The sequence below is a fragment of the Xyrauchen texanus genome, chromosome 39 (assembly GCF_025860055.1).
Source record: "Xyrauchen texanus isolate HMW12.3.18 chromosome 39, RBS_HiC_50CHRs, whole genome shotgun sequence".
Classification (NCBI taxonomy): Eukaryota; Metazoa; Chordata; class Actinopteri; order Cypriniformes; family Catostomidae; genus Xyrauchen; species Xyrauchen texanus.
The window spans coordinates 21093353-21102543 of record NC_068314.1 but is presented as its reverse complement, the minus strand read 5'-3'; the positions used below and the strand labels follow the sequence as shown (position 1 = coordinate 21102543).

The following is a 9191-nucleotide window of genomic DNA, read 5'->3' as shown; positions in this document are numbered from 1 at the left end:
AAATAAAAATAATTCCCCTCAGAAATGCATGTATACCTGCACTTGAGCTGCACAATGAGACCTGAGATTGTGCTTACAGTGTCCAACTTGACCAAATGGGACACAGATCAACTATTTAAATGCCCCAAATGTTCCCTCCAATTAAGGGATTGTGGGTATCCCCCATAGCCTTCATTTTGTACTCAATAGTTTGAATTATTAACACTTAAAAGTATATATTTTTTAAAAGATAAACAAGATCAATGAATATAGGTTTAAAACTTGACATTCCAAGTAATTTTTAAGACATCTTGATATTTCCAGTAATGACAACTTCAGGGTTTACAGTGGATTGTCCAGGATTTTCTGAGACCATCATGTGTTTTGTTCATCTGTCATGGAAATGTTTTCATTTCATTTTCAGACAGCTCTCATTACTCAAAAGGTGTAAAAATATGGCACACAAACCTTTTGTTTGAGCTGTGACATGCCAGGTTTGAAAGGGTAAACAAGACTTGAGAGCTATGGAAATATCTCCAACTTTCCAATTGGTACCTTAGACAATGCTATCATGGTTTATGAAGACTTGGAATACAGTACAATTAATTTGAACCCCATTATTAAAAATGTGATTCTTTAAAGATTCAGGCATTGGCTTTCCAAGGATAGCTTAAAAGTAAACAAATTAGTTAGCTGATTTTCTAGTCATCAAAAAAAGATCAGCTATTTGTCTGCACATGAACCTTCCCAATCGAAAGTATTTGAGGTGCATAATAAGGTGCCATAAATTCTCAACCGTGCTTTTGCCTGTTTTGACCATGCTGCCACTCTTATGAGCTGAATTACTCCATGTTTTAGTGGTCACCACCTCTGAGTGGCTAATTTGTCATTAATGTTCTTTGGGATGATCATCCTGAGCTTTAAAACCTAAGGCAAGCTGCTCTGACTAATTAGGCTTGTTTGCTCATTTTCCCAGAAACCAAATCCGATGTTAACTCTTCTTAACCATCTGTCCTCACGTGCATACAAACTATCATACACCACAGTGCAAACACACATTTTTTTCTCAATAATGATTATTTTATTACAAACATTTATTAGAAGTTCATGACACAAAAGTACAATCGTTTAGATGTAAAAAATAAATAGTTTACAATTATTCACCCTGTTTTCATTACACGTGACTATAGATAATTGGCTTTTGAATGAGCATTTTAAACTGTCTCTCAGTAAACATTTCCCTCCCCCTTTAAGATCATGTTCTAGTGATGTGATCTGGTTCATGTTCTGACTGTTAACCCCAGTCTGTACAATCACCGAACAACAAAATCCCTAAATGCATGCCGGCATGCATTCACTTATGGACTTCCAGCTGAAGAGGCTACAAAATTGGGCACAAATCAGAGCCTATCCTTGTAGATAGAAGTATGTCCCTTGTAGAGTGAAAATGACAAATGTACTCAGCTGTACAAAACAGCTAATATTGAAGATAATATAATCAAAAGCCTAGAGATTGATCAACCAAAGTGTTCATTCAGTACTTCTTAATGGCACAATAGTAGAAATGTAGCTCCAAAGGAGGGGCTTGGATATCTGTAAGGCCACTGTCTGATGACTCAGACTTGACATATATTGTAGTAGACTGTGGGTCGTTCAAAAACAGTGTCCCCAACCACCTCGAATATGCAGTCTTTGCCGGCCAGCAGTGGTACTTCAGCCAAAGGCACATTCTCCATATTACGAGCAGTCTGAGCATCCTGGAAAGATTCATTCCCTTTGGCCTAAAGAAAGGAAAGTTACGTTGGATTCATAATCTTGTAGTATTTCAACATTTTGGGTTAATCACACAGTTGTTTCTGTACATCTGCGTAAGACCAGATGATCAAACATGAGCTCGAAAATGTAATTTACCCATATAGCATGGCTATGTAAATAATACTGTAAAAAATTATAATTTAAAATGGAGGAAACTCACTGTTCTGTCAGGTGGGAAGTCTTTCCGACACATGTGGCCAATGATTCCAGCCGCCAGAGCATCTCCTAGTACGTTGATCATTGTTCGAAAACGATCTCTTTAAAACAGAGATGTTGGAAGATTTAACATTTTATCCTATCATCTTTCAAAGCACTATGTTTGCCTCGTGCTTTGTGTATTACAGAATGGCTAATTACAACATATATTACTAGCATCTGTTGCCTTCTGTCAATGACCACAAAAAATAGCTTTGTACAATACTGAGTTGAAATTATTTTCTGTGGTAATCATGGTAAATATTTTTTGATAGTAACTTGAGCCCAGAATATTTATTTACTACAGTATTTACTCTTATTTTATCAAGACTCTTTTGATTCAATTAACAATTGTAATACAAGATTCCATTATGTCAGTGACTAGAGGTTATCACAAACTATATAGATACAGTATTTGGCAGTCATCTCAAACTTACAATATCCAATCAATGGCCACAATCAGCGTGATGTCATCTGGTGGCAGCCCTACCGATGTCAATACTATCACCATGGTTACAAGACCTGCCTGAGGGATTCCAGCAGCACCTATGCTGGCAGCGGTGGCTGTTATACTGGAGGAAACCAAAATGGTAACATTACAATGATCGTCCTTTCTTTCCCATAACTGATATGATCAGACAGAGCTGCCAACGTCAGAGATCATAAATCTGTAAATGTAGATTTCTGTGACTATTACAATCAACTGAATATTTAGAGTAGCTTTAGATCACTAGCTACTAGCTTTAGAAAGTTTCTGCTAATCTTGTTTCAATTAATTATTAAATCAGGCAGACTTGGCCTAAAGAGTTTTTCTGTAAGTACCTGATGGTGACCAGTTGTCCAAAATCCAGCTCGTACTCATTGACCTGGGCGATGAAAATAGCAGCCACTGCTTCATAAAGGGCAGTTCCATCCATATTAATGGTGGCACCCACCGGAAGTACAAACCGGGCAATCTGCCTGTCCACGTGGCAGTTCTCCAGCAAACATTTCATTGTAATGGGCAGCGTTGCTGAACTGTGACAGTGAGGTCATGGGGTCAATGCATGATTTTACTTTAACTATGTTTGGAAAAGGCATTTGCAAATTTTTTGAGTTTGATGAGAAGCTGCTCATACCTAGACGATGTGGCCAGAGCGATGACCATGGCTTGCAGAAGCCCTCTGATGAATGTGAAAGGATTTTTGCGTGTCAGAATGAAATAAAAAAAGGGAAGCAAAATGAGGCCATGTACAAACAAGCCTGCCAGAACCGTTATCCCGTACCAGCCCAGCTTCTTCCCAAGTGTGGATGGATCACTCATGTCCAGGATTTTACCAGCCACAAGAAAAATTATCCCAAAAGGAAAATACCTGGAGGAAAGGAAGAGATTTGTAATTTAAAGAGTCTTTCTGGAAGGTGAAGAAATTAGTAGTAGTATTTTTTTAAGAATGTGCTTCTTAAAAGGTCAATATTATTGATAGTAAAATGGAGATTTTCTGAAATCTTAACTGAGCAAAGACTTTTGAGTTTTGCCATATTTGGTCATGAGGAATAGAGCATCTGGTTCCAGAAATAAAAATTGTGTTCATTTTCTTCATTGATTTTGATTACATTTTTAACATTAATTATGAACCTTTAAATATAGACCTACCGTGAGCTTTTAAGGTTGTTAATTGATGGTGTATACTTCTGCTAAAGCCATCAGTCTGCATTAGGCCTAATTCAACTCTTTTTATTATTTATTTTTTATTGTGTTTAATAGAGAATTTTCTGGCTAAAAACTACACTACCCATGGTCCTGAAGAAATATAGCCACCAAAATCAGTGAATTGCAAACAAACCACAGCAAAAGAGCTATGCAGTGACAGCCCACACCCATGACGCACTATGAATGACACAATCAAGTCTCCCTTGACTCTCAAATTACTTCTATACAGTTCCTTGCAAAAGTATTCAGACCCCTGACCAATTATCTCATATTACTGAATTACAAATGGTGCATTGAAATTTCATACTGTTTTATATTTTATTTTAAAACACTGGAAATCAAGATAATTTATTGTTAGGTGACATGAAAAACCACTAGCTTTAAATCAAAGTTTGTAATGTTGTGATTCACCCCTGAGCTGGTTGGTTAGGTTCTTGGCTTAGAAATCTTTTATGGAGGATGAAAGAACTTCCGGAACTAAGATGTAAGACTGAAAATGTAAGTGGCCACTGTTGTGTCTGTTGTTGTCATTTTTGTTTTATATAATTATATATTCAGTACATATATAAGCTTTAGAGACAACATGAAATAGCATTCACAACCCATTTTATTTCAGTAATGTAATGTATTTCTGAGTAAAAATCTGGACATTTGACACAATTCATGCAGGGCTGAAGTGTGTGTGAGCTCTTGAGTACAGGTGATCTATAATCCCTGCACGTATCGCATGACTGCATGGCTTTAACACACCTCCATGCTGAAAGCTGTGTCTTACGTGCCGTCTGCATGCTTGAAACTTCCTCTCAGATCCTCAAGCTAATGGTATCTGAGCCCTCGAGCTTCTCAATGGCCAATCCTGATCATGTATTTAGTAAATACAACTTTTTTACCACAATTTCAATGGAATTGGTTCTGTGACCCTTTTAAAAGCCAAATGAATTGTTAAAAGATCACAGCTCTGACTGATGTATTTTCCCCAAAACATAATGAAACATCAAAGATGACTTTGCATATTTTTTAATGAGTTTATACCAGCATTGTTCTCTTACCATACAGCTGCATTAATGATCTTCATCACACACTCATTGATGCACTGGCAAACATTCACCAGGGGAGCTCCCCGTTCACCCATTTTACCTAGGAGGAGACCTAAAGAAAAAATCCTTTATTACACTCAAATGAAAATCTTTCATTAGGTGGAGGCCTAATGGAGTTTGAAGTGAGCAGATGCGTTACCCATTGTGGCTGAGAAAATGACAATGCCGAGTACGTTCATCTGCTGGCTGCTGCCCGGACGAGTCTTATGCTCAATGTCTGGAGGTGGCGTGAGCTCCAACAGCACATTTCGACCCTTTGGATTGTCGTCATCTGGCATCAGGTACACAACATTTGGGCGTCCCGTGTTCACTGGAGGTTTTAAAATAGGAATAACGTCGGTCTTATACTGAAAAGAGATAAAAATACAAAAATATCACTGAAGGAGATGAGAGAAGATGATAGTTTTTAGATAAGATAAGAATTGATATGTTAAAGTGTCCATTTACTCACCTGCTGAAATGTGGCTTCGATGAGATTGGAAGGGATCATATTTCTGTGAATGGAAATGGTTGGGAATAAATGGCCATGTGTCTTAAGTATTTGAAGCACAATTGTATCTTTATAAATATACTGTAAAGCACAATCCATCTATACCCTGTCATCCATGCTGTGGACCCATTAATTAACCCAATTAATTAATAAATTAAGTATTAAGCATAGTAGCACGAGTCTGACAGCAGGTCGCTGTGACCTGCACAAGCAAAAGGGGGTTGGGAGAGTCCTACATTCCTTACATGGCCCTTTGTATGGATTACTAAAAATATCCTAATCACCCCTCTGCTTTAATAGGATTGCACTGTAACAGCCTAAACTCCACAGCATGGCCAACCCATGAATGACGGTGGCAGGGTGTTTCTGAGATATATTGTCACTCCTTTTTTTGGAAAGTTTGGAAAGATGGAGAGGATGGATTAAGATGGCTTCCCCAGATTAAAAGAATGAGGTGAAATTTATCCCAAAAGCCTTAATATTTTGTAGCAGGGAAGGTTGATATTAAGGTGACCACGAGTTTGCAGAGTAGGACACGTTCCCAGACCGACATCTTTTGTTGGTCCTGTAACAACATTACTGAAACAAACATAGCCCTAACCCTAAACCTATCCAAACACTTACCATTAACTACCCTTAAAGTCAATGGGACATTATTGGTTGATTATGATGTTGTTCAAACTCCTAATTCCAGCTCTAAGCCAAATCCTAAACCATACCTTTAAATCTGATTTAGTTTATTGGAATATTGCTCTAGGACTAACAAGGATGTTGATCCAGGAACATGTCCTATCAGTTTCACAGAGTTCATTCTCGACAGTCATACCTGACCAGATCCAGCAGTGCATCTGCAGATGTGATGACCTGTCCACCCCCTAGCCTATGGCTCTCCATGTCTGTTCCATAGCCAGGCTTGATGATCAGAACAAGTATAATGCCGACCACTACAGCGATGAACGTGGTCCAAAGGTAGTAGGTGACAGTCAGTACCCCCATCCTGCAGCAGGCCTTTGACTCCATTGAAGACAGTCCAGACATCAAACTACAGGTAAACAGTAAGAGCTGATATGAGAAAATGTCTTCAGAGTATTTATTTAGAAGGGAAAAAAAGCTTTTTGTATGCTATTGAATTTAGAAAATATGCAGAGTGAGTAAAAGTGTCACCTGGAGGTGATTAGAGGGAGAATCAGCATTTTAAGTATTCTCATGAGCAACTCTCCAGGGAAGGAGAAATAGATTTTTGCCTGGTTTGAAAAAAAAAAAAACATCTTTATTTTAGAGGTTTCAAATACTTGATTAAATCTGCTTTATCTGTATATAGATTAAAAGGAATGAAGGTTAAGGATGTAACAGGTTGAAGAGGTACAATATTAACAATATTAATATAGTTATTAATATATTAATATATTAATAAAAAACCCTGCCAGAGATGTTATATTGTCATTTCTTTTTGATAAAATGTCTACCTGTGTTATTGTAACTACAATATGTACGGTTAATGATTCATTTTTCATATTAAATGGCTTTCTGGAATACTTGATTCTAATTGGTTGAATGAAATATTCTGCTGTCAAATGCTTTTGTATAATAACCCTAAACCGCATTTGACTGTTGTCCCAGTTCACTGATTTCCTACGAAGCTTGCTAGTTTCATGTCATCATTCCCCTGTCTGTTTCTACTCATATACAAACCCCAAATCAATATTTAATGTCCATTTATTTATTTATTTTCTATGTAGATATGTTATGTAATAAGTAAGATATTGTACACTTTTTTTCCTGCTAAATAAACCCTCTTAAGGATGATAGAGTATAAGACACTTTTGTTTCAGAGTTTATTTTGTGATAATGACTGGCTGTCAATACAATTTTCTTTCATATGCCTTCACTATTTTAAAAGCTATTTAGTTTCTTGGTACACTGGACCAAGTAGGGGCTCATAAGCTGATAGCTTTCAATGTCCTAGTCCCCCCACCCCACCCCCCACCCCACACACACACACACACACACACACACACACACACACACACACAGCCCCTCTGTGCTAATTCCCTATTAGCATGTTTCTCCTGACTGTTGACATTAACAGGTTCATGCGTCATGCTCGGTGTGACTGTCTCTCACACGACATCCTCTGTTTGTCTTGGCACTTGGCAGACTGCTCTCTGTCTGGGATTAGGTTACTTGAGCATAGAATTGCCTTAAGTACTTCCTAACATTCACCCCCACATGCCTCCACCCAAAACAACTAAGATCAATAATATCGTTATAATTTCATATTTGAAGTTATGTCATATATAGTGAAAATTGACAAACAAAACCGATACATGATGACTGAATTCAAAGTATGTCTCTTAAAATCTGATTAAGTGAATGATTGCTGGTCTCAAATCACTATAATAGACATTACTATGGTTTTTAAAGATCTATAAGATTGAGTAGGATATAGAAACTAAATATTCCCTTGTTAAAGACACATATAGACTGTTTGAGCAATCCCTTCCACTATAAATTCCCACTATGACATTTGTTTGAAGCATGATAACAGTTTAAGGTTGGAGAGGTAGGCTGCAACAAATGGGAGAAATGCAATACTTATTAAATTATTTCAAGTATTATAACTTCATCATTATAAATTTACTTAATTCAAATCTGAGTGAAATACCTGTGTGGAGAGGGCCAAACTCCTCAGCATGAAGCCCAGGATGCATCCTGTGATCACAGCCAGCACTGAGAGCGTCAGCAGCCCGTTTCGTCTGATGTACTCCTTCACATACTCCCTGACATTGACTGTGAAGGTGCTTTTCATGCAGTCCTTCATTCTCTCCAGCGGACTTTTAGCTGGTCCAGCTGGAGAGAAGTTGGCAGGCTCGGGGGGCGCCTCCTCTGCATCTGTGGGTATCAGTAGCTCCTCCATGGCGAGACGTTGTGAGTAACGCAGGAAGCCAAAGCAGTGGTAACCTTTTCTAACGAGGGATTAAGCCATCATGCATCCATCAAGCAACTCAAGACCATGGTCAAGAGGAATTAGGAGGATAATAGGATTACGACACAGTAATAAAATCTATCACTTCTCTGTTGACAGTGGCCCGGTGCCCTACTGTTGGATTTCTGGCATGAAGCGAACTGATGTCAAATAACCCCGGTTTCTGCGTATTTACTACCATTGGCAGAGGGTCAAATGGAAGGGACAGGCATTGCGTTGTATATGAGCCTAATCCATAGTGAGGAAAGGTATATGACCTGTGTGTCCCTAAAGCCACAGGGAAAGTCAGCACGTGCCTTAACGTGATCTTGTTACGACTGGTGCCCATTATGCTCAAATCTCATGGAAATAAATTCAACATGAAGTTAAACTTTGCTCTTGATATAGCACATGTCCTGTCATGGTTTTAAAGAGATTTCCACACAGTAAAAAAAAATCCATAAAATGTACGGTAAATTACTGGAAGCTGTGGTTGCCAGAGATTTACAGTTAAAAATACAGTTACTACATTTCAGGCTTTACAAGATGTAATTTTGATGCCCGTATATTTTACAGTGCATTACCGTTTATATTATTCATCCATCCATCCATCGTCAACCGCTTATCCTGTGTACAGGGTCGCGGGGGGCTGGAGCCTATCCCAGCTAACATTGGGCGAAAGGCGGGGGACACCCTCCGTTTATATTATTAAATGATAAATGTGGTATATTAACCTTCTGAAACTGTAAAAATCTGCTTTTCACTTATAATGTATTTTTATTCACCATAGAAATTACAGAAGGGCACATAATGACATGAAGTTAAATAGTGGCCCTTCCAAGAGCAATAATCAATAAACATGTAGAGACCGTGCACAGTTTCACTCACACAAACACTAAACACCGTCAGGGTAACACATGTGAAATAAAAATAATGAAATAAACAAACTAAATTACATCA

General features: G+C 38.0%; 1 pseudogene; it reads right to left on the bottom strand.

Moving 5' to 3' along the window:
• Positions 1-1283: 1283 nt before the first annotated feature.
• On the bottom strand, positions 1284-8259 carry LOC127632606 (excitatory amino acid transporter 5-like; annotated as a pseudogene).
• Positions 8260-9191: the final 932 nt, after the last annotated feature.